The sequence below is a fragment of the Triticum dicoccoides genome, chromosome 1B (assembly GCF_002162155.2).
Source record: "Triticum dicoccoides isolate Atlit2015 ecotype Zavitan chromosome 1B, WEW_v2.0, whole genome shotgun sequence".
NCBI classification, from domain to species: Eukaryota; Viridiplantae; Streptophyta; class Magnoliopsida; order Poales; family Poaceae; genus Triticum; species Triticum dicoccoides.
The window spans coordinates 16871129-16893784 of record NC_041381.1 but is presented as its reverse complement, the minus strand read 5'-3'; the positions used below and the strand labels follow the sequence as shown (position 1 = coordinate 16893784).

The 22656-nt window shown below is 43.4% G+C and overlaps 1 pseudogene; it reads right to left on the bottom strand.

The window, feature by feature from the left end:
* Positions 1 to 674: 674 nt before the first annotated feature.
* Positions 675 to 20244, bottom strand: LOC119316284 (annotated as a pseudogene).
* Between the last annotated feature and the right edge of the window lie 2412 nt (positions 20245 to 22656).

Sequence of the window (22656 nt, the reverse complement as noted above, 5' to 3'; positions counted from 1 at the left end):
TAGGCGACGGCATCGCTCCTGTCTGGCGACTATTGGAATTTGTTCGGAGTTTAAAAAAATCTCATTTGCAAAAAAAATGTTCAACAATTTGAAAAATGTTCGGGCAAATTTAGAAAACTTTTTTGATATCATTTATTTAATCTCATTTCTGAAAAATGTTTTGGAATTTATTTTTTTGTTCGTGCTCTCAGAAAATGTTTGTTTTCACAAATTTGTTTGTGTTTTTCAAAAAATTATTCGCATTTTGAAATTCTGAACAATTTTTTAAAGACACAAACATTTTTTGAAATTTCCTTACAATTTTCGAAAATGCAAATATCTTTTAATTTATGAACAAAATTTGGAAAAATAACGACCTTTTGAAATTTTGAACAACATGTTTAAAGCGTGGCTATTTTTTGAAATAGAAAGAAGGAACATAACAGGAAAAGGAAAATAAATAAATAATTAAATAAATAAATAAATAGAAGGATATTATGGAAAAAAGACCAGTTCACGAAGTGTTTCTAAAATCTTTTTCAAATTCCCAGCCCATCCATTATTTAATGTTTCTAGCTTTAGATTGTTCACCAAAGGCATGTTGTCGCAGTGGTTCTGAACGTTAGATACAAATTATGAAAAGTCCATATTACCCGTTATACGTATTGCGAGGGGGTTGTACCAAAGCGGCACTCAATGTTTCCTTTGTCTTGTGGCGCTTCTTCTATTTTCTCTCCAAGACAATAGGCTAGAAACGACACAGATACATACATGGCAAAGCGTACTGCAAGGTCTCCTAATAATTAGCTTGTGATCGACCGACAAGCACGAATGGAACTATGAACGATTAACTGGTGATTGCTAGATACTGTAGTTAGTTGGAAATAACAACAGTACTCCTAGCTTGCATCGGATTGTTGGGCGTGATTAGCTCTGGATAAGAATCAAACAACCTTTACGACTTCAAAGGCCCTCTTCAGGATGGGACGATTTGGATTCTCGGCGAGTTCAGTCCGCAGGTATGCCAATCCAGTGTCATCGAAGTAATCTTGGAGCACAACTTCCTTGAGGCTTGCGAGCGATGGTAGCCCCAAAAGCGACTCGTTGTTGATGTCTGCAAAACGAAACTTGAGCAGCTCAAGTTTACAGGCTGCTCCTTGTTCAAACTTCAAGCAATTGAGCTTTGGTCTCAGTTCCAGCACCATCAGCCTCACAAACGTCCCCGGCAGGAAACTGAGACAGACCTCTTCACCCTTGAACGACTTCTCCAGCAGATGCAGGAATGTCAGGTTTGGTAGATTACCAATGACTTGTATGGCAGCATCATGCTCTGATATGGTAGAGTTGCGCAGCTTTAGTTTCACCAGATTTTTCAGCTCCTGGATCCATTCTGGCAATTTCACCAGGTTGCCATACAACTTGAGGCTCTGCAGGTTCTCCGGAGGTGACGACATCCCATCCAAGCAGCCAGATAAACCTGGCTCCCCCTCTGACCGGATTGACAATGACTCTAGATGTCTCAGCCCAACAATTGCTGAACAAAGCTCTTGTCCATTTTCCTTATTGACACCAGTCACTCCCAACTTGCGCAACCTGGTGAGTCCTTTTATGTCCTGTAGAATGATCTTCCCTCGTCCGATGTTAACAACACCCAGTGTGTGCAGGGCTTTCAGCTTCGTCATCCCACTTGGCACTAGAACACCATGTGCGTCCAAGCGCGTCGCAAGCATAGGTAATATGCAGCAGCAAAACATAGCGCATACATCACGGTGGCTCATGCCATCACCTAACAAAGATTCAGGTGCACAACAAGCAAGACAACACAACATTGTCCCTAATAATAAAGTGCATGGCCGGCACTTCATTACCTTTGGAATATGACCTACAGCTTGTTCCCATGAAACGAAATCCTCATATGCCGGTATGATCCCAGCACGAAGATGATTTAGCTTCTGAAGCTTGATGATGCTCTTTGGCAACTTGAGAATTCCAGTTCCTCTCACATCTAGAGTCTCGAGTTGCCTCAGATTACCCAACGACTCTGGCAGGTCAAAAATTGATGGACATGCTCTTAGGGAAAGATATCTTAGGTGAAGAAGTTTCCAAATATGCTTAAGGTGGTGATGACGCAGATCTTTTGTGTCTTCCAAGTCTAGAACTCGGAGCATACTCATCTTGTCAGAAATGAAAAATGATTTCCACTGACCGAAAACTGTTAATGACCGCAGACGGAACATGTCCACTATGCTCTCAAACTCACTCTTATCCCCCTTCCAGTTGCCATTTATAGCCAGGTGGCGCACCGTGGCCTGGCTGTTTGAGATGCAACCTTCTTCAAGTGTAAAAACAAGATTTTCTTCCATTGACTTTGAGATGCCAATTTCACGGATGAGATCATGGACTTGACAGGAATCAATCTCTTTTGTACTATGAATTGACTTTTCAGACGGTAGGATCATGCTCCTGCTCATCAGTTCCATGAAGTAGCTATCCGCTATTTGCACTGCAGACTTGCCGCGCACCTCCCTTGAGTAACCCTCCGCAGTCCACCGACGCACCAAGCGTCCCCGCCCAACCCTGTAGTCTTCAGGAAATATAGGCATATATAGGAAACAAGACTTGAGGTGATAGGGTAAACCATCATAGCTTCTCATAAGGACGGTTTTTATGGTCCCAAGCTCTGGATTCATTGTCAACTCAGCACTGATATGCTCATTCAGTTTCCTCCATTGGAAAGCGATTTTTGGTTGGTTTGCCAAGAAACCACCTATTGTCACTATTGCAAGAGGAAGTCCGTTGCATTTCTTGAGGATCAGATTTGCTTGTTCAATCAAAGTAGGATACTGCTCATCCAAATTTGTAGTCCTGCCAAATACCTGAAATTGAAATGATTTATGATTTTAAGTACATCCAAAATAATACTGGATACATATTATTCTAATTTAATTGTTAGACATATGATGGAATACATATGTTTTGGCTTTAAAATGTAATCTTTGTGTTAAAATAATTGCTTAGGTGGCTAAAACAGAATGTCCCAAAAACTACACAAACGAAGATGAACAAAACTTTCATTGTACCACTGAAGAAGGGCGCATTCCCTACATACCACAAGATAATTGTTTAAGAGTTGCCTACTTCTCTTCATGAATAGGCGGTGCATTTACGTGCATGTGAGTGGGTACTCCCTCAGTCCGGCTTTATTAAGCCTAAAGACAACTGCTCTTAGACCAGGACACAGAGTAATTTGCTCATATAATTTTTTCATTCAACTCCCAATGCACTCTCTCACATGTATGCAGCCAATAAAAAAGCATGCATAAAGTGTATTAATTTTCTAGCCATGACACAAACAACAATGACTTTCAATGCAACCAATGAAATAATTGCATGCATGCACCTTTCCAAAGCGAGACCTTATAAGGCTGGTCATAGTGGGGAGTAACTTAGACTAGTAACATGCATATGTTACTAGTCTATATTACTACCTCTATAGTGCATAATATTATAGATTAGTATCATATGTGGTCTCATTTATTGTCATGCATGACACATAGTAGCACCACATTTATTATGTTACGGTATCTACCTATGTTACTATATCCATCTCTCTCTTCTTTAATTGCCTGCCACATAAGCATGTTCGCAAGTCCCAAGTACATGATACTACTTATGTTACCCCCACTGTGGCTAGCCTAAGAAGGGGCATGCTTGTGATGCTGAGAGGCCTAATAAATTCGGACGGAGGGAGTATTTAACTTCATTTTAACCACAAAAGAAGAAAAAACTACAAAGAACATCATAATTTATCGCTATAAGTAATATTTTTCTTTCAGCCCATAAAATATATCTGTATCTATGCCTAATAATATCTATGTTTTTTTCTAATCTTTATCTTTATCTTTACCTAATAATAAAGCGTCTATCGCTTCTTACGGTAGTAAATTCGTCTGCTTTTCATCCGCCGTCATTCTGCCCATATTTATTTTCTATATCCAAGTCCAAGATGGTATTAATCTCTCTACATATCCCTCCGCTACGTTGTTGTTTTTCTTGCGGCTCCCATCTACGATATTGGGAAACCAGCGGCACTTGACACGCAGGCAAGCACGACCGTATTACAATTTACAAACAAACTCCTAGGCAAAATCTTATTTATAGAAAGAGAAAAATCAACAAACAACGCACGCACGCACTGTTTCGATCATGGCGGCTTGATTCACGTAATGTCAGCTCGATTGTGAGCTCGCGTGCTAGGGTCGGCCGCAACCGAGGCGAGCGCGCCCATAATCGTCGGGAGACTGGCGGCGGCGGCGGCGGACGAGGGGCTTTTCCAAGGATTCATCGCGTCCTTCCACGGCACGGTCATGGAGAAGGGTGCAGATGGAGCGATTGAGGGCCATCTATATAAGGCATCGGTGAGCAAGGCGGAACCTGCTGTCGTCGTTGATATTGATGATGATAATGGCAAGGACGCAGATGCAGGTAAGAGCTCTATGCTAGGATTCATATTCAGCATTACGATCACGATGACATGCCGCTAGGCGTGAGTTCAGATGAGCAAAAGGCCATCAACATTAAACACACATAATGAACGCTGCTTATGAGCGGATCATCGTCATCTCCTAAGCCAACTCGCTCATCCACTACAACCACGCGTAGAGGCCTTCTGCGACAAGCAGTGCCGGCTGCGGTTGATCATCAAAGTCTGGAACTGGACGTGTGCCCATTATGGTGATCGTCATGCTCGGCGGGATTCAGATCATGGGGATGCTCCTGCGTGCTTACACCATCCAACGCACGCTTTCATGGATTGCTGGGCTGGAACGACTTCGTGTGTCTTGTCGAGCAATGTTCGAAACAAGCATCGGTAGCGCCCGGGAAGGGGACTTCAACACCTACTTCTACGCCTATGAACTCGCTGAGATTTGGCTCGTTTGAGCCTGCTTCTGCTCCTCCTAGACTATGGAGTGATCTGGTGGAATCTGATGACTTGGTTGAGCACTCGCTTCCTCCTCTTGACTTTGGGGTTCATGACACAGCTGTTGGTAGTTGCTCAGATGGTTTTGTTTCCGTGGTGGCCGCCGCGGAGTGTGCACCTTTTTCGGCGGCGCCCGCGGCAGTGCTCGGACATGATACCGAGTTTCCTTTCGAGGGTGGGGAGGCTCATGGGCAGGCGGCCCCCAGTTCCCCCGCTGCTCACGGTGGTGCTTCGCGGCAGACGAGGTGCCCGGTGACGCCTTGCGCGGCTGCGGTCGTACCGCGTCCTAGTGGTAGTGTCGGGTCGGGAGGGGGGCGTGGGCAGGTGGCCTCTGCCCCTACCTCTCCCTTGGCGCCGCTGGAGGGGGCGGCTTCTGCCACATCCCCTGCCTTCGGACCCAGGCCGACGCCGCTGGGCGCGCCGGGCCCCGAGACGATGGTGGCTGGAGGAGCTGCACCGGTTCAGGCGACGTCACCTGGCACCACCCTGGCGGCTTCAGCTCTGTTGAGCCCTATTGGGTGTCGGGCAGGAGGCCCTACCCCGAACGGGGCCGCGCGGGGCGAGATCATCGCCTTCGAAGGGATTCCGGATCCTGTGTCCGAAGGTCGGCGGATGAGCTGCCGTCTCCAGGATCAGTCGGATGTTGATGATATGCAGCTAAGGTGCGCCATGCGGGCGGCCAAGCTTCGTGACATTGAGCTCATTACTGGTATGTCAGTCAATACCTCCAATTCTATTTTGTATTTTTCTAATGATGAGATTATACATAATGCAAATCAGTTGGGCATTTCACTAGATAGTAATGATAGTGAAATTTCTAAATCTGTTAATGATATCCTGGATCTTCAAGCGGAGCGTGCTCTAGAAATGATTCGAAACTTAGAAGTGATCAAACCTATGAACGATTGAATACAGATGTGTTGGGGATTAGGGTACTTGATAGTTTCTATGCGGATCTTGCACCCTCACTTCCTGAAACGGAGGAGGATGAGTGCCCTATCTCCCCAAGAGTTTCCATTCTTGCAGATGCTCCGCTGGTTAGGTCCAATGAGCTCGGTTGTGAGGACCGAGTAGAGGACTAAAACAAGCCTAAACGCAAGTGGAAACGTAAGATTTATCCGGCTTCGGCTATGCGTAGAAGTGCTAGGGCCCGGACAACTAAAAAGTTTCATGATGAAATATGAAAGGAATTTTTTGGAATAACAGAGGTCTTAAGGACTTGGCTAAAAAAAGGTTTCTAGCGGATGCATCTATAGAGCACAAGTTGGATTTTATCGCCCTCTCTGAAACTGGAAGAGACAGTTTTACTCCCCAGTTTCTTAGTACTTTATCGGGAGGTGTTGATTTTGATTGGCATTGCTTGCCTCCAAGAGGAAGATCCGGTGGGATTTTACTTGGGGTTAAATGCGATACGTTGGAAGTTCGAAATGTGGTTGTGGGTGATTTTGCGGTTAAGTTTCGAGTAAGATCGAAGGCCGATGGGTTTAATTGGGCATTGGTGGCAGTGTATGGCGCCGCGCAGCCTGAACTTAAACCAGACTTTTTGGCGGATCTAGTCCGTATTTGTGGTAGCGGGACCCTCCCAATTCTAGCTGGGGGCGATTTTAACATTATTCGACGTTGGGAGGAAAAAAACAATGATAACTTTGATGGCAGATGGTTGTTTATGTTCAATATAATCATTGAAAGCTTGGATCTTCGAGAGATAGAGCTTTCCAGTAGAAAATTCACTTGGGCCAACACGTTACAAATCCCTGCGTTTGAGAAGCTGGATCGTCTCCTAGCTAGCGTCGAATGGGAGTAGAAGTTTCCCCTTGTGATGGTCCAAGCATTATCTCGCGTGATATCCGACCATACCCCATTGCTGGTTGACTCTGGAGAAGCAACGCATGTGGGCAACAAGAACACTTTTTGTTTCGAATTAGCGTGGTTTGAAAGAGAAGGGTTCCTGGATCTGATAGCACGAGAATGGGTTAAAGATTCAGGGGGGAGGTCGAATGTTGAAAGATGGCAGAATAAGATAAGGCACCAAAGACAAGTTTTACGTGGATGGGCCAAACATTTGAGTGGGATATATAAGGTTGAGAAGGAAAGGCTCCTTCTACTTATTCGATCCCTAGATTTAAAAGCCGAGTCTACCATTCTAGATATCAGGGAGTTGGAAACTAAAGTGGAGGCGGATCTGAGACTGAAAGAACTGCTTCGAGAGGACGAATTGAAGTGGGCACTGCGAGCTAAAGTTCGCAAAATCGTCCAAGGGGATGACAACACTCAATTCTTGCATATGATTGTGAATGGCAAGCATCAAAAGAAGAGGATCTTTGAGCTTGAGCAAGATGAGGGTACAATTTTAGAACAAGAGAACCTAAAATTACACATCATTAATTAGTATAAGCAGCTGTTTGGGCCTCCTGAGGATAATTTCATATCCTTGGATGAGTCAAGGACCGAAGATATCCCTCAGCTAGTTGCGGATGAGAATGATAATCTGACCGCCCCATTTTTGGAGAAAGAGGTGTTTGAGGCAATTTCACAAATGAAGAATAATAAAGCTCCAGGATCGGATGTTTTTTCAGCGGAGTTTTATAAAAAGTGCTAGCACATTATCAAGGGAGACTTGCTCCCGATGTTCCATGATTTATTCTGTGGACAGTTACAGCTGTCTCACGTAAACTACGAAATGATCACTTTGCTTCCTAAGAAAACATAGACGTGCGGATTGAACAGTTCAGGCCAATCTGTCTTCTTAATGTCAGTTTTAAAATTTTCACCAAGGTGGGGACTAATAGGCTTACGAAGATTGCGCATAGTGTGGTGCAGCTGTCCCAAACTGCTTTCATGCCGGACAGAAACATCCTTGAAGGGGTTGTAGTTTTGCATGAAACGCTCCATGAGATCCACATGAAAAAACTTGATGGGTTGGTTTTCAAATCGGATTTTGAAAAAGCATACGATAAAGTAAAATGGACATTCCTTCAGCAGGCATTGCGTATGAAAAGGATTCGATCAGGCCTGGAGACACCAGGTAGATTCTTTCACACAAAAGGGAGTGTTGGGATCAAAGTGAATGACGACATTGGTCATTATTTCCAGACACACAATGGCCTGAGGCAAGGTGACCCGATGTCACCGACTCTTTTCAACATAGTGGTCAATATGTTGACAATCCTAATAGGAAGGGCTAAGGATGACTGCCAAGTAGGGGGCCTCGTTCTGCACTTAGTGGATGGCGGAGTGTGGATCCTTCAGTACGCTGATGATACTATCATCTTCATGGAGCATGATTTGGCAAAACCAAGATACATCAAGCTTGTGTTATGTCTGTTCGAACAATTGTCGGGGTTAAAGATTAACTTTCATAAAAGTGAATTGTTCTGCTTTGGAAGAGCTAAATATGAACAAAAAGCTTACAAACAATTGTCCGGCTGCGAATTGGGGTCTTTACAATTCACGTATTTTGGTATACCAATTCACCATCGCAAGCTCTCTAACAAAGAATGGAAGTGCATTGAGGATCGATTTGAAAAGAAACTAAGCTGCTGGAAGGGCAAGCTTATGTCATAAGGAGGCCGATTAATTCTCATTAATTCGGTTCTTACGAGTATGCCTATGTTTCTCTTGTCCTTTTTGAGGTACCAGTTGGAGTCCGGAAAAGGTTACACTTCTATCGATCGCGCTTCTTCTGGCAGAGTTATGAATTAAAACGAAAATACAGACTCGCTAAATGGGATATCATTTGTAGACCGAAAGACCAAGGGGTTCTCGGCATTGAAAACCTAGAGGTGAAGAACAGATATTTACTCAGCAAGTGGTTGTATAAGCTATCTGTAGAGACTGATGCCACGTGGGACCAAATCCTGCAGAACATGTAGTTTTATTCCAAAACACTATCCATGACGGTGAGGCCGATTGATTCGCCTTTTTGGAAAGGACTGATGAAAGTGAAATCAGCCTTTTTCAACACCACAAAATTTATAGTTGGAAATGGTACTACCACCAGGTTTTGGGAGGACACGTAGCTAGGGGAGACGCCCCTTGCACTCCAATATCCTTCTCTCTATAATATCATTTTAAGAGGACTCTAGCGGGAAATCATTGTGAAGCATGGATCCACCTTGTGGGAAGATTGATGGAGGTCCACCTTTCTCAACAACCTGATCAGTTGAGCTGGAAACTAACATAGAATGGCAAGTTTTCGGTTAAATTCATGTATTTGGATGTTATCAACTCTAGCGTCATTCCGCGTTCGACACATGTGTGGAAAGTCAAAGTGCCTTTAAAATCAAAGTGTTTATGTGGTTTGTCCACAAACAAGTCATTCTAACTAAGGACAATTTGAGAAAACGCAATTGGACAGGATTTACATGATGTAGCTTCTGTGATTCGGAATAATCCATCAAACACCTTTTTCTCGAATGTCCCTTGGCAAAAAATTTGTGGGGACAGTGCACCTTGCTTTCAATATTACTCCTCCGAATACGATCAACATGTTATTTGGAACGTGGTTAGATGGGTTAGACTCCGTAACTGCGAGACATATCCGTGTAGGAATATGTGATTTATTATGGACAGTATGGAACTGCAGAAACGATTTGTTTTTTAACAGAACATTAAAAATTTATTTCTTGCAGGTTATCTTCCGGGCCACTACACTCATCTGTATGTGGCCGTTACTCATTCCGACGGAAGCCAGGAAGCGTTTGGTTACTGGATCTATCTGATGGAAGATGGTTGCTCGGGATATCTTCAACCAGTTTGGATGGCGGTTATGTAATAGGATAGTTATTTAGTTTTTTATCTTATATTTGCCGGACAGTTGTGACTATCCTGTCATGTTGATTTTGCTCTTTGTGAGCTTCTTTACTTTTAAGACCTGAAGACTTGTGTTGAACATGTTGCTTTTATTAATAATATGTCTGCATGCATCTTTCTGATGCAGAGGGCCTAGCCCCTTTTCGAAGAAAAAAAATCCCGCTCCGGAGCAGGGCGCTGCTCCCGGCGCTAAGGCTGCTTAAGATCCAAGATATTTTGATGGTCACAGGAGCTATTAGACGACATCGTGTTTGTTGGCGTAGGGCGAGCTGATGGCCTTGAACCTCTGCTATCTTACAATTTCCTCTCTCGCCTGATCTCGGAAATGCGCTCTATGCCAGTTCCCTGCAAGCGCTTTCAGCCATGACATCAAGTTCAGCTGCCAGACCGTGAATGTGTTAGTCGTGCTCATCATCTGCCCATGATGACGCCCAAGAGAAGTCGGGGAAGGAGAAAAGGATGTTGTTGTCGTGGTTGTCGTGACGACTTGCTGTGGACATGGTCGATGCCATCGATGGCTAGCCATGGAAGAGCGCCTCGTGGCCTCCAGAAAATATGGATGCACGGGCTTCTGCTACTGACCTTGCGGATCATTTGCTGTTGCCGTGTTGTGACATATACACTATGGGGAAGAAGCTCCTGGTTTGATTTACAGGTGATGATAGAGATTCGTTTGGGATCTACTTTTGACAGGCCAATCTGGTTTGTTGCTACTGGGTGGCTTCCCGGCCGTGATGCTACAGTGCGCTACGGAGAGGTATAGAGGTATCCCATGTATGTACATTATACCATGGTGTTTCATCTATTCGATTTTGAGGTTTGACTCCTTTGTTAGTGTTATATTGATGGTGGCCTTTGGCCTTTTGTATTCTTGACTTTTGGCATCCTTATGTACATCATATATAGGGTGGTTTTAGCCTTCTAGTAATATAAGTTACATTATAATATGGTATCGAGCCTAGGTTCAGAGTTTTTTTTGGTGTTGCAACTCGCCTCCTGATCCAACCTCACACGTTGCGGTCGCTTTCTTTGCCGGTTGTTGTTGTTGTTGTTTTTCTCGGCTCCAGGCCAGCTCGATCCGGCGGCTCTCTCACCGATCTGCTCCGAGGTCGCCGCCACCACCTTTCACCATGGCCGCCGCGCCTCCACTTCCCGCCGAGGTCGCCGTCTCCACCTTCCGCCATGGCCGCCGCGCCTGCACTTTCTGCCGAGGTCGCCGCCTGCACCTCCCGCCGCGGCCGCCGCACCTCCACCTCTCGAGGATGCCGCCGTGCCCACCTTCCGCCGCGGCCGCCGCCGGCTCCAGGCGTGGGCGCCCTCTCCACACCGTATATTGGTGTTAATGCTTTCTATGTGCACGCCGTTGTTTAGGATTATGTTATTGTTCCTCAGTATGTGCCTTCCGAGTTACAACTAGCGGACTTCTTCACGAAGCCACAGACTAGAGCGCAACATAGATTTCACCTCTCCAAACTCAGTGGTGTGGATCCACCATGAGTTTTAGGGGGGGTTGTTAGAGTTATGTTGATGGTGCACCTTTGGCCTTTTGTATTCTTGACTTTTGGCATCCTCATGTACATCATATATATAGTGGCTTTGGCCTCCTACTAAAACTGTCTACTCTGGTACTGAATGTTCAGCGACGTCTTCAAAAGAGAACAATTCAAACCTTAGATGTACAGTATATTTGACGGATCCCTCTAATTTGTACTTCAAATTACAGTGTATAATTTGTTTGGACATCATATATATTTCATGAAGACGTCTAAGTTGGACTTGAAATTACAGTATAAATTTTCCTTTCAACTTGCTAATTCAATTTTACTTATTTTAAACTCTATAGTAATTCTAAACGGTATAATAATCTATACAATGTTTTCCAAAGAATGTTTCTTTACATCCTCTTATATCAAATTTGATGTGAGATGGGTTGTAAATATCTAAATAGTTTTTATGTAGAGTTGTTATTTAAATTACATAAGATAGACAATGTAATGTGCATTTTCAGAGACAAAATAGGTAAATTTTATGCATACATTTTTTTTACACCACTGTGGTGTGAAGGAGGCATGCGAGGAAACGCGTAGCAGCCGCCCTCCACAGTTAATAGCGACCGGTAGTATGAGAGATGGTGCATGGACCAGGGAAAATATCTGGTGCACCGGAGCTTGTGGTGCTACCGGTGCACCACACTCACATTGTGCTTTTAAAATGTTCAAAAAATTATGTAAAAAATTTAGCACGCTTGCACAACATCAATGTAGATTGTCATAAAATTTTAAGTCAAAATTCAAAACATAACTCCCAAAACAAAAATGACAAATTCAGCACTGAATAGTACATAACATAACTTGGGCTTTAGATTTGGTCCATTATTACACTGACGTTAAATTTGTCATTTTTGTATCTCAAAAAACATTTCAAATTTTTATATGAAATTTTGTGATGTCATAGATTGATGTTGTATTAACATGCTAGAGATTTTTTCAGATTTTTAAAAATATTCTATGGCATCCGGTGCACCGGTAGCACCACAAGTGCGGGTGCACCGGATACATTCCCGCATGGACCAGATGCAGATGCAGGGGGCATATATGGATAAGGACTAGGGGAGGGCCGCCATCCGTCCATCTCGGATCCGGCTTGCCTGCTCCCTTCCCATGCTCCCATCTGTACTCCCACTTCATCCTACGATTGTCTTTTTCCCTTTTCCTTTTTAATGTAATCATCTCCCCCTTGATTTTAAGGGGGTGGGGCCGGGCCTAATTATGTTCCAATCAAATCATGCCACGTATGCGGGAGCATGGATGGGCGCACGCGGAGGGAGCAGGCAAGTCTCGTCCGTCCAGCTCGAGAGATTAGTTTAAACATTTATGTTGTGCTTCATGTTCCAATAACACGTGTGATATACTTATCAGGATAGTGGGGTGCCATATTATTTTTCTTCCGTTGCAACGCACTAGCTATTTTGCTATTGCTATGCTAGTAATAAAAAACTATTATTGCTTCTGCCAGCTCACCATCGTGGCCATTTTGCTAAAAAGAAAATAACCTTGTACTTTTTGATAATTGAACCCACTGCACGGTCACTTTTTCAGTGAATCTGAGAAAACGTTCTATTTTTATAAATAAACCCCTGCATTTGTATGAATTCAACCCACGATCCTTTAAGTGGTGGTCCGTTGTAGCTGCGACTGGTTTGGCGCTCGGGTGAGGAGGAGCTCACAGGGCGGCTGCCACTGCCGTCTTCGAGCTCGCCAGCGTGGGTCGGCTATGGCGTGGTGCGGGACGAGGAGCGCAAACGGCTGCCGGCCAAAGCGGTTCACAGGGAGCGCTAGGAGGCAGGCCAGTTGGCATGAGCTCGGTCCGGCAACTGGTCGCGATGGAGAGGAGGGCGCAAGGGATAAGATGAGACCGACGGTGAAAGCCGGGGCAGTGGTAGCGGGTGGTCGCCGGCAGCGTCGGCCGGGGTCATGCACGCGGGGCGAGACTTCCCTGGTGCTGGTAGCGCGTGATGGGAGGGATTGAGAATATGAGAGAGCAACTAGTTAACGAGCGCTCCTTCGGGAGCCTCATAAAGATCTCAGCGCTACTTGGCGCGCTCTTAGCCTTTCGCCACGTGTCGCGTTTTGGGCGCTTCCTCTAGATTTTACTTTTTTTATTTTCCCGCACGCGTTTTTAGCTTTTTAAACGGTTTTTTGGTTCTTTTCTACATTTTGGTTTTTCACCAGTCTACCTTAGCTTTTCGACAAAAAAAAATTGAAAATTTTCTACTTACGCGAAAAAATGCGTTTTCTTTTTTTCCCTTTCGGAAGAGTCACGGTTTTGCTTCCGCGAGAGGCACGACTTTGCTTTCGCGAGAGTCACGGCCGTGCCTCTCGGAAACGAAGAAAACGTGTTTTCTATTTTTTTTCCTTTCAAGAGTCACGGTTTTGCTTCCGCGAGAGGCATGGTTGTGCTTTAGCGAGAGTCACGGCTGTGCCTCTTGGCAACGTAAAAAACGCGTATTTTTCCTTGAGCGAGAGTCACGGTTTTGCTTCCGCAAGAGGCACGGTTGTGTTTCACGAGAGTCACGGCCGTGCCTCTTGAAAACGAAAAAAATGTGTTTTCTATTTTGTTTTCTTTCGCGAGATTCACGGTTTTGCTTCCGTGAGAGGCACGGTTGTGCTTTCGCGACAGTCACGGCCGTGCCTACTCGGAAACGAAAAAAAAACACGTTTTCTCTTCTTGTTTTCCTTCGCGAGAGTCATAGTTTTGCTTCCGCGAGAGACACGGTTGTGATTTGGTGAAAGGCACGGGCGTGCCTCTTTCGTAAAGGGAAAATACCTATGCTCCCGGTTCGGGTATTTCGTCCAGTTTTTTTCGTGAAAAAAAAGTTCGTCAAAACCTATCAACATGGGATCTAGTTTTAAAGATCTTGGCGGGAGGAATCCAATGGTGAAAGCGGTTTGAGATTTGGACGCACGGTTTAAGAGATAAAAACATTTTGAATAAACGGATCTACGAAAAAAAGAGAAAACTCTCATGTTGCGACAAGTGGTGCACATGCAGCGTGCCACTTGTCGCAACCTGAAGAGGTTGAAGTGATCTTTGCAACGAGTACTCCTCAACTAGTGATTTCGAGAATATAAGGGAGCTGCGGGGAACAAGGGGAGAGGCTGCTCGATCCGGAGGGGCTCACGATCGCTAGGTTGACTGCTGGGGCGGCTGGGCCTCGTAAGGTACAAGGGTTGGGCTGACCCGGGTGGCTAGCTGGGCTCTGCGAGGCCATGTTGGATCGTAAGCCCCGTGAAAGCATAGTTTTAAAAACCGGACCGAACCAGCGGTCAAACCGGAAAAACCGGAACCGAAAGACTCAGCTGTTTTTAAGCTAATAAGACCGTTTTGCAATCAGACCGAAAAAAAAATGGTCCAACCGGACGGTTTTCTAGAAAACTGGTGAAAAAACCGGGTCACTGAACCGGGAAAAACCCGGAAAAATGTTTTAATAGAAATTGAGAAAGTGGGATTCGATCCAAGGTTGTGTGCGCAGTGATCCAAGGTTGTGTGCGTAGTACGCGGTTCCTGCCCATGACCCAATAACCAACTTGATTGAGCTACTTTGTTGTCCGCTATAAGGATATAACTTTATTTGACCATTGTTTCACACCATATTTGCACATATATTAGTCAACATATATTATTTTATTGCTAAAGAAACCAGCAATCGAACCGGTGAACCGGCAGTCCGACTGGAAAAAACCTGAACCGACAACCTTTTCGGTTCGGTTTTTTAAACAATGCGCGAAAGAGGAGAATAGCAGCCATGCACTAAGAAAACAAACCTTTGTCTCAAAAAAAAAACTTTATGTTCGTGCGTTCAGAGCTGTGCATTTGAATGTTATTTATTTCTTGGTGTGTTGCTGCTATCAATTTGTTTTAAGTTTGAAAAAATATCGTCAAGCCCCCCATCAGTATTCGTATAAAGGAGTCCGAGATAGAAAAACAAGTCGCGAGGACAACTCGAGTCAAGGCATGACATCCTTGCTTCGGTCCGTGTCAGAGAACTCGACGCGGTATCTGCAGCAACACTACAAATCGTCAAGCGCCCCATTAGTATTCGTGATGTAGTCGATTTTTTATCATGCCAATATAAACGCACGGCCAAAATATTTATAGCCCAAATAATTGGCTTTGGTATTAAGACACCAAATGGACTCGTCACTGAAACTGACCAAGTCGGATCCACATACCATTTAGACCCGCCACGTGAGATCCAATGTGGGCTAGCATACTCAATCTGATAAGTATATTGGTCGTAGGTTTTATGATGGTAGTTTTATTTTAACTTGGGGCTCTTGATCTCCTCCCTCCTCGAGCCGCCGCCACCCCTTTCCTCCCTATCTCCTCCCTCCTGACCCCCTTCCTCCCAATCTGTTCTCGGGCATCAAGCGCCGTCGTCTTCTCCTCGCCACCGCCGGAGCTCCGAGGGGCAAAGCCCAGACGGGGGATGATGGCGGAGGCGGGGCCTTCCTCCTCCTCGGCTCTGGGATGCTGTTTCGGTGTAGATCCATGCTGGTGTCCTGGACATGTGCGTGGTTCGGCGTCGACGCCATAGCGGTGAGGGCTCTCCGCTGTTGATGGCTCACCCATGCAGGGCAGCGGTTCCAGGCGGTGGTCCGGCTCCATTAGTACGGTTTCCTGTTGGACGACATCACCCATGGGTGTGTTGGATGATGGATGAGGTCGATCTCGTGGTCCAGGCAGGAATATGGGCATGAATTTTGCCAGCGAAAGCTTGGTTCCGTCTCGGCTAGAACCGTCTACGGTGGCAGCTGGGTTTCGAACTAGATACCGTTCGATGGATGCGCGCAGGAGGCAAGCGCTATTTGGCATCATGGTGGCGTTGACGGCAGAAGGGTTTGACAAGATTAGTGCGTTGAGTGCTCTTGAAGACGAGATTACGGAAGAAGGTGGCGACGGATTCTACAGCGTGCGCATGCAGGGCACGTTAAGGGTCTGCTGGAACGATTGGCATGTGCGGTGACCGGATTTATTGATGTGCATGGAGTGTAGTCAGGGCACACATGAATCTTGTAGGTAGTGCAGCAATTTTCGTTAAGAAGGTGGCCTTGAGTTGATCTATGTATTTACTCCCTCCGTCCCAAAATAATGGACTCATAAGTTGAGTCACTTATTTTACGACGGATGGAGTATTTTGTAAGACCTTCTTGAATGATGCAATAAAGATGGTTGTATGCATAGCTCGAGGTAGAGGCCAGTGGTAATCATCCTTTAAAGAAAAACCTAGCGATTACCAAATGAAGATATGAATGTCTTCAGAAAAGCATCATAAATCGACTTTATGACGATGCTATGACCAAATTTGAGCTTCACAGGTTTAGAGTATTTCTTGTAATACCTTTATATCAGTATAGACAGTCACATGTGTCATAGCCCAAACATTTATTGTTAGAATCTACAAGATATACTCCCGCCAAAAAAAAGAATCTACAAGATATACATTTATGAACAAACACATGAAGTGAGAATCCATACCTTTTTCATGAAGAGATCACGCGCGCTTCTGTGTCCTAGCCTTTGGAGTTCGCATATATTTTTATGCTTGTTTGAACAATGATTAGCAATATCCTTTATTCTTGTGGTGACTATGATCCGACTTGATGTTTCCATTGCAGGAAATTGTGGTATTATAGTATCCCATTCTGTATTGGATGATAGATCATCGAGAACAATCAAGTATTTCTTTCCTTCTAAATATCTAACCATCTTTTTCACTTCACATCCAATCTGCATAGCTATCTCCTCGATAAGCTTGTCAAGACTGAAAGGTCGCAGAATCGTGACACAAGCACGCTTCTCAAACTTCCCACTAAGCTCTTGGTAGACATCTCTGACTAGTGTGGTTTTTCCAATACCACCCATTCCCCACAAGCTTATCACTTCAAGTTGTTGGCTATCTTCATTTAAAACTAGTTTTAGGATTTCTGACTTTTCTTTCTCACGCCCAATGAGTTGAGTGTCCCTAAAAACTGCTAGTGTCTCTCTGTGATTAAGAATCTTCTTATTGCCAGAGCCGTCACTGCCAGCAATGCCTGTATTTGAGCTACTCCCGGCCTCCATTGAATCTATCCCATTATGAGATCCCTATACACAAGCAAGGAATTAATGACGACATGTTGATTTGTTTCCTCCAAGACAATGTTTAGTCAAGTATTAAATCTTACTATTATTTTTATAATAAACAGATCTAACATTAAGTATATAATATATCTCATTCTGAAAATATTGATACATTAGAGATATAGCAGATCTTGAATCTGATGATAATCATAATGAGTAGTGCTAACTATGATAATTTCAATCATGCTGATGGTAGATGCATCACATTACATCAGGGTTGGTAAGGTATGGTCCCATATATGGCCAGAAAATTGTATGTAGAGAGTATATCTATAATGATTGTATTGTTTCTGGTCAACTGAACATATTTATTAATGATTGTATTGTGTTTACCTTGACCCCACAACTAACAACAAGGACAAGTTCAAATTTAATCAGTATTGGATACATACAAGGCAAAATCTTGGTTTGCAGACCTTGATATATTACCCTTACCATCTATGTTGGACGGCCACATTTTAAAGATGGTTCCTTTCCAAAAATAAATGTGATAATTTTAATTTATATTCCCCCCAATTAACTTCAATTTACGCATCAGTCCTGATTTTTTAACATGGTCTTCATGATCTAATTGGATATCTAGACAGTTTAATTGGTGAAAGGAAAAAATATCTAGTCCATTTTATCTTCAAAATCTGTAGATGGTTCATCATCCCATGCCTTATTTAATCAAAATTTTCATAACATACATGATCATTTTGAAGATATTTTGAGGTGGGATGCTGAGACCAAAAGGTAGGATACACCTGTAAGCCTTCGGTATATATAAATCGGTTATAAAATATAAATTGACAACATAATTTACAAAATTGAAGGCTTACATAAATTAGATTTCAAAAACCAATTATTATTTTTGTGGTTCCTTCAAATAAATGTGGATTAAATAAAATTGTATATTAATTTGTTTTCCAATAAAAATAACATGCAGCAAAAATGCTTAAATTAAATTTCTAAAGCTTTGGTTAACAAAATCAAAAATATGAATTTACATCTCAATTTTGCATAACTTCAGAGGGAGAACTAACAATATTTTAAAGAGGAGATGGTCCTTAAAAGGTTTAATCTGAATCTCCTTAGAATCATTAAGGAAACAGCAACAGTATAGATGTTTCCATGAGAATGTATGGACCAAGGACGTGTTGATCTCAATACTCGTAAGTTAATGTAAAAACTACATGGATGCGGCCAGATAATGCTATGGGGTGTTTCTGATGTCGTTAGTTACAGTGGTTCTGATGTATCTTTCGATGCAGCTCCAAGTGGAATGAAATTAGCGAACAAGTTGAACTAAACAAGCGTAAGATTGGACAGAGTTTTGAGCATTACCTTCTCATAGAAAGCATAAATATTCTCGTCAACAAACAACTGCTTATACTCTGGTACTACATCCTCAGGCCCTACACATAAGCTTGCAACTCCAGCTTGGTATGCAGAGACTATGATTCGGCTTCCTTTCTTGTTATTCTGGAAGCATGGCTTAATGTCACCCCATTCTTCAATGTTCTGTATGTCATCAAGTACAATCAGGTAAGTCTTCTCATTTACGTATCTCATGAATTCATCAACCAAATCATCTTTCTTCATCATCCCCATCTTCCTCAGGACTTGGATCTTTGTTTTTTCTCTTTCCCCCACACTTTGAAGACAATTTACATGGAATTGTTCGATTATGCTTCGCAAGAACTCTGTTAAACTAAAAGGACGTATCAACCCTGCGATCCAGGCTCGGCACTCGAACTTCTTGTATACCTTTTTATCTTCATAGGCCCTTCTGATGACTGAAGTCTCCAACAAATGACCTGATCTTATTCCTGACACCGCGATGATTCTAAGGTCATCATCCTTCTTGTTGATCAATTGAATGAGATCCACTTTTGCTTTCTCCCGTAGGCGCCTTGCTTCGTCGGTGCCAGACATAGCTGTACCAACCATTGCAGACTGTCCACCGATGGTTGCCGACTTGGAGCTAGAGCCCTTGATGAGGTTGTAGCGCATGTTCCTCTGGCTGACATCCTCAACATTGGCTCTCAGCTCCTTCATCTGCTTGGCCACATGGCGCCTATCTATAGCGTTCGATGGATACGCCACCAGGACTTCTTCCGTAGGCGCACAGCGAATTCCTGAAGGGTGTCCTCGACGTCATAGGCCACGTCGCGGACCTGTTTTACCCACACCTTGACGACCCTATCGTCATCATATCTCTCATCGTGGGCGGTCATGAGAAAAGCCTGCATCATCTCAAGCTCGTTGGTGATGAAGACCTGATCACGCCGGACTCCGAGCTGCAGAGCAACCTCCTCTGCCAGGGCAGATTTTGCATAGCCAAGCGCTCCATCCAGCATGGACTTTCCGATGCTTAGCGCCGTGGCCTCCATTAGCACAGGCGGATGGAGGCAGATCACTGTTTATGCCTTAGTTGTTAGTGTTAGAGCTAGAGCAGCTCTTAGGGCCGGGGAACAAATAACAAGAGAGGGGTGGGAAGCAAACCTTGGTGGTGGAAGCAATCTGGATGGCTATCAATACGCCCTCGGCCACGAAGAACAGCGCTCTCCAAAGCATATACTCCTATCTAATTAGCAAAGGTAATGTCCAAATTAGGATTGATGATTCAGTGGCTAGAGCGCAAAAGAACGACAAGAATTAATTACCAGCAGCGAAGAAGAATGGATGTCTGGCTGCATCCTGCTCCGACCTATCGGAAGCTCACTGAAGAAGAGAAATGGAGTGAGATACTTTGCTTCAGGTTGTAGCTATTGATTCGACTTCCATCCTCAGAAGCAAAGGTAAATGGAAAGCAGGGGCACAAGAAGCTTCTTTGCTTCTCCCTGAAGCCTAAGCATCCATACATGGTATCTTTACACTTTAGTTTCCTTTGTTTTGGCAAAGATGGATTCCATTCTTCCTGTCTGATTTACATGTGATGATTCTTGGAGTAGGCATGCTGTCCTGGATAAAGGCTAAAGCGTGAGCTCCATTGAAACATCTTTTCCTCACAAAGTCTGATTCTTGGCCTTGACATGCTGTTCTCATTCTGGACACATACAGATATGCAACATTACCCTTGCTGGGGGCTCTCAAATGGATTGGAGCAACTTAATTCAAACAGTTGGTCTTACAGTTGAGGCAGAGCTGGACGAGATAAAAAAACATAAGTAGCAATAAAGTACTTTATACATGTTTTTTTTCCAGGGGATACTGTATACATGCTTGACACTATTGTCCAGGGACCAGCTTAATTTAAACAGCTGGTCTTACAGTTGAGGTATGCAGACATCCAACCTCAAAGAATATAGATGCAGAAACATATGGGTTCTGAGATTGCACTGCTGAGAATTTAAATAACAGCAGACATGTACAGTAGGTTGCCTCAAACATGCTGACATATTAGCTGAGCAAATTAGCCAAGCAGACTAGGATGAATGACAAAACAAAAAGGAAACGAAAGTAAGAAGCATGTTCGAATGGGCCTGACATGTGAGTATATACTGTTTTTCCTTTCTCAAACAGGCCACAGTTGATAATAAATCTTCTAATGCATTAGCTTTATGATGATAATAACAGTTCGATAGTAACTAATGCTGAATTCACATGAGTAAATTGGTCAGACAAGCAACTTCAGGGCTTAATTCAGACTGCACTGAGCTGAGCGACTACATTTATTCAGTTTGCTGAATAAAGGAGTGAGTTGTCGAGCACCTTCAGGTTCAACCCAAATCTGCAGCAAAAGAAAAGAGTTGAACATGAAGCAACCTGTATATGTTGAAACAAATAAATAATGTGTAGACGCACAGGGAATTGTAGTGCAGATTTACCATTAGAGTGCCATGATTCAGGTACAGAATCGATACATTTCCAGTACTCGTTAAGCACTTGCTCAAGATATAGATTTATTTACTGCTATAGTCAATTTATGGAATTGATACACCATTTAATTTATATCATTAAGCAAAATAAAACACAACATATGTATCCTTCTTTTGGCTCAAGAATATCAAGGGATAGAAATTTGTATAAGATAGTTCGAATTGTATGGAGGGGAAGTTTAACCTTCTTAAATGGATTCGACATGTGCAATTTCATTTCCTCCTAGACGGCCCGGAATTGTTACATTGACTCCCTTATATTTGTTATTTTTAGTTAATTCAATCACTTTTTTAGTTAATTTGTAATATGAAACTCTATTTTTTAATTGGAAAGCTATATATTCTGCAGGAATGTTAGGCTGTCTATAAGGTTCTTTAACTTTTTTGATAGCAATATTACGTTTCTGATTTACAGAGTTAATTTTCTTTTGTAGATCTTTCTCTAATTCTTTGATTGCTCCTTTTTCTTTAATAAATTCGAGAATCCAATATGGATTATGACGTGTGTCGTATTGATTTATTTTCGAATTTCTATATGGGTAATTACCTCGGAACTTGAAGCTAGATTTTACCAAGTATCCAAGACCAGTTGCCAGAGTTTTGGGTTGTCATATATTAATGGCTCAATTAAGTTTGAAGAGACGTGATGTGACTATGAGAGGATGAGCAAGATTCAGTAGAGCTGAATAACAAAGGTGAGAACGAATTACATTGTTAAAATGAACTACCTAGCTCGCTTGGTCAGTGGCTGCGTTGTGCTCCCAGCCTCCCAGCCTGACTGGAAGCTCATCGAAGAAGGCAACTGCTGGACTAGATTAATTGCTTGGGCCTCCAACTCTTGTTATTCTCAAAAGCAGCTTCTTTGCTGGTTGCTGTGGCATATGCAACAGAGAGCTGCTACACAGACGACATATTCGGACGATTTGCAGACGATGCAGGGCATCCAGCCATCCATGCGTAGTCCAAAAGTGAACATCACCGTTGAGTCCTCCCATCGTTCACGGATCGGCTGGTTTATGTCGTCCATACAGCAATTTCGTATGCAACAAGTGGTGACTTTATGCTTTAGTTTCCTTTTCTTTTGGTAAAGAGGGATTTGATTCTTCCTGTCTGCTTTTCCTTTATTTTTCCCTCAACCACTGCCATCTGTCTGAATCTTGACACGTTTTGTTGGGAATAAATAAAACAAAAAAAGAAGATAAAACTGTAACTGCTACATATCGCTCCTCTGTTCACTAAATAGAAAGGAAAGAAAAAAAAAACAATCAAACCAACTACGTTGACACTTTAAGTGAAACTTGCCAACAAATGTTGTGTGCACAACACGAAACAGTAACT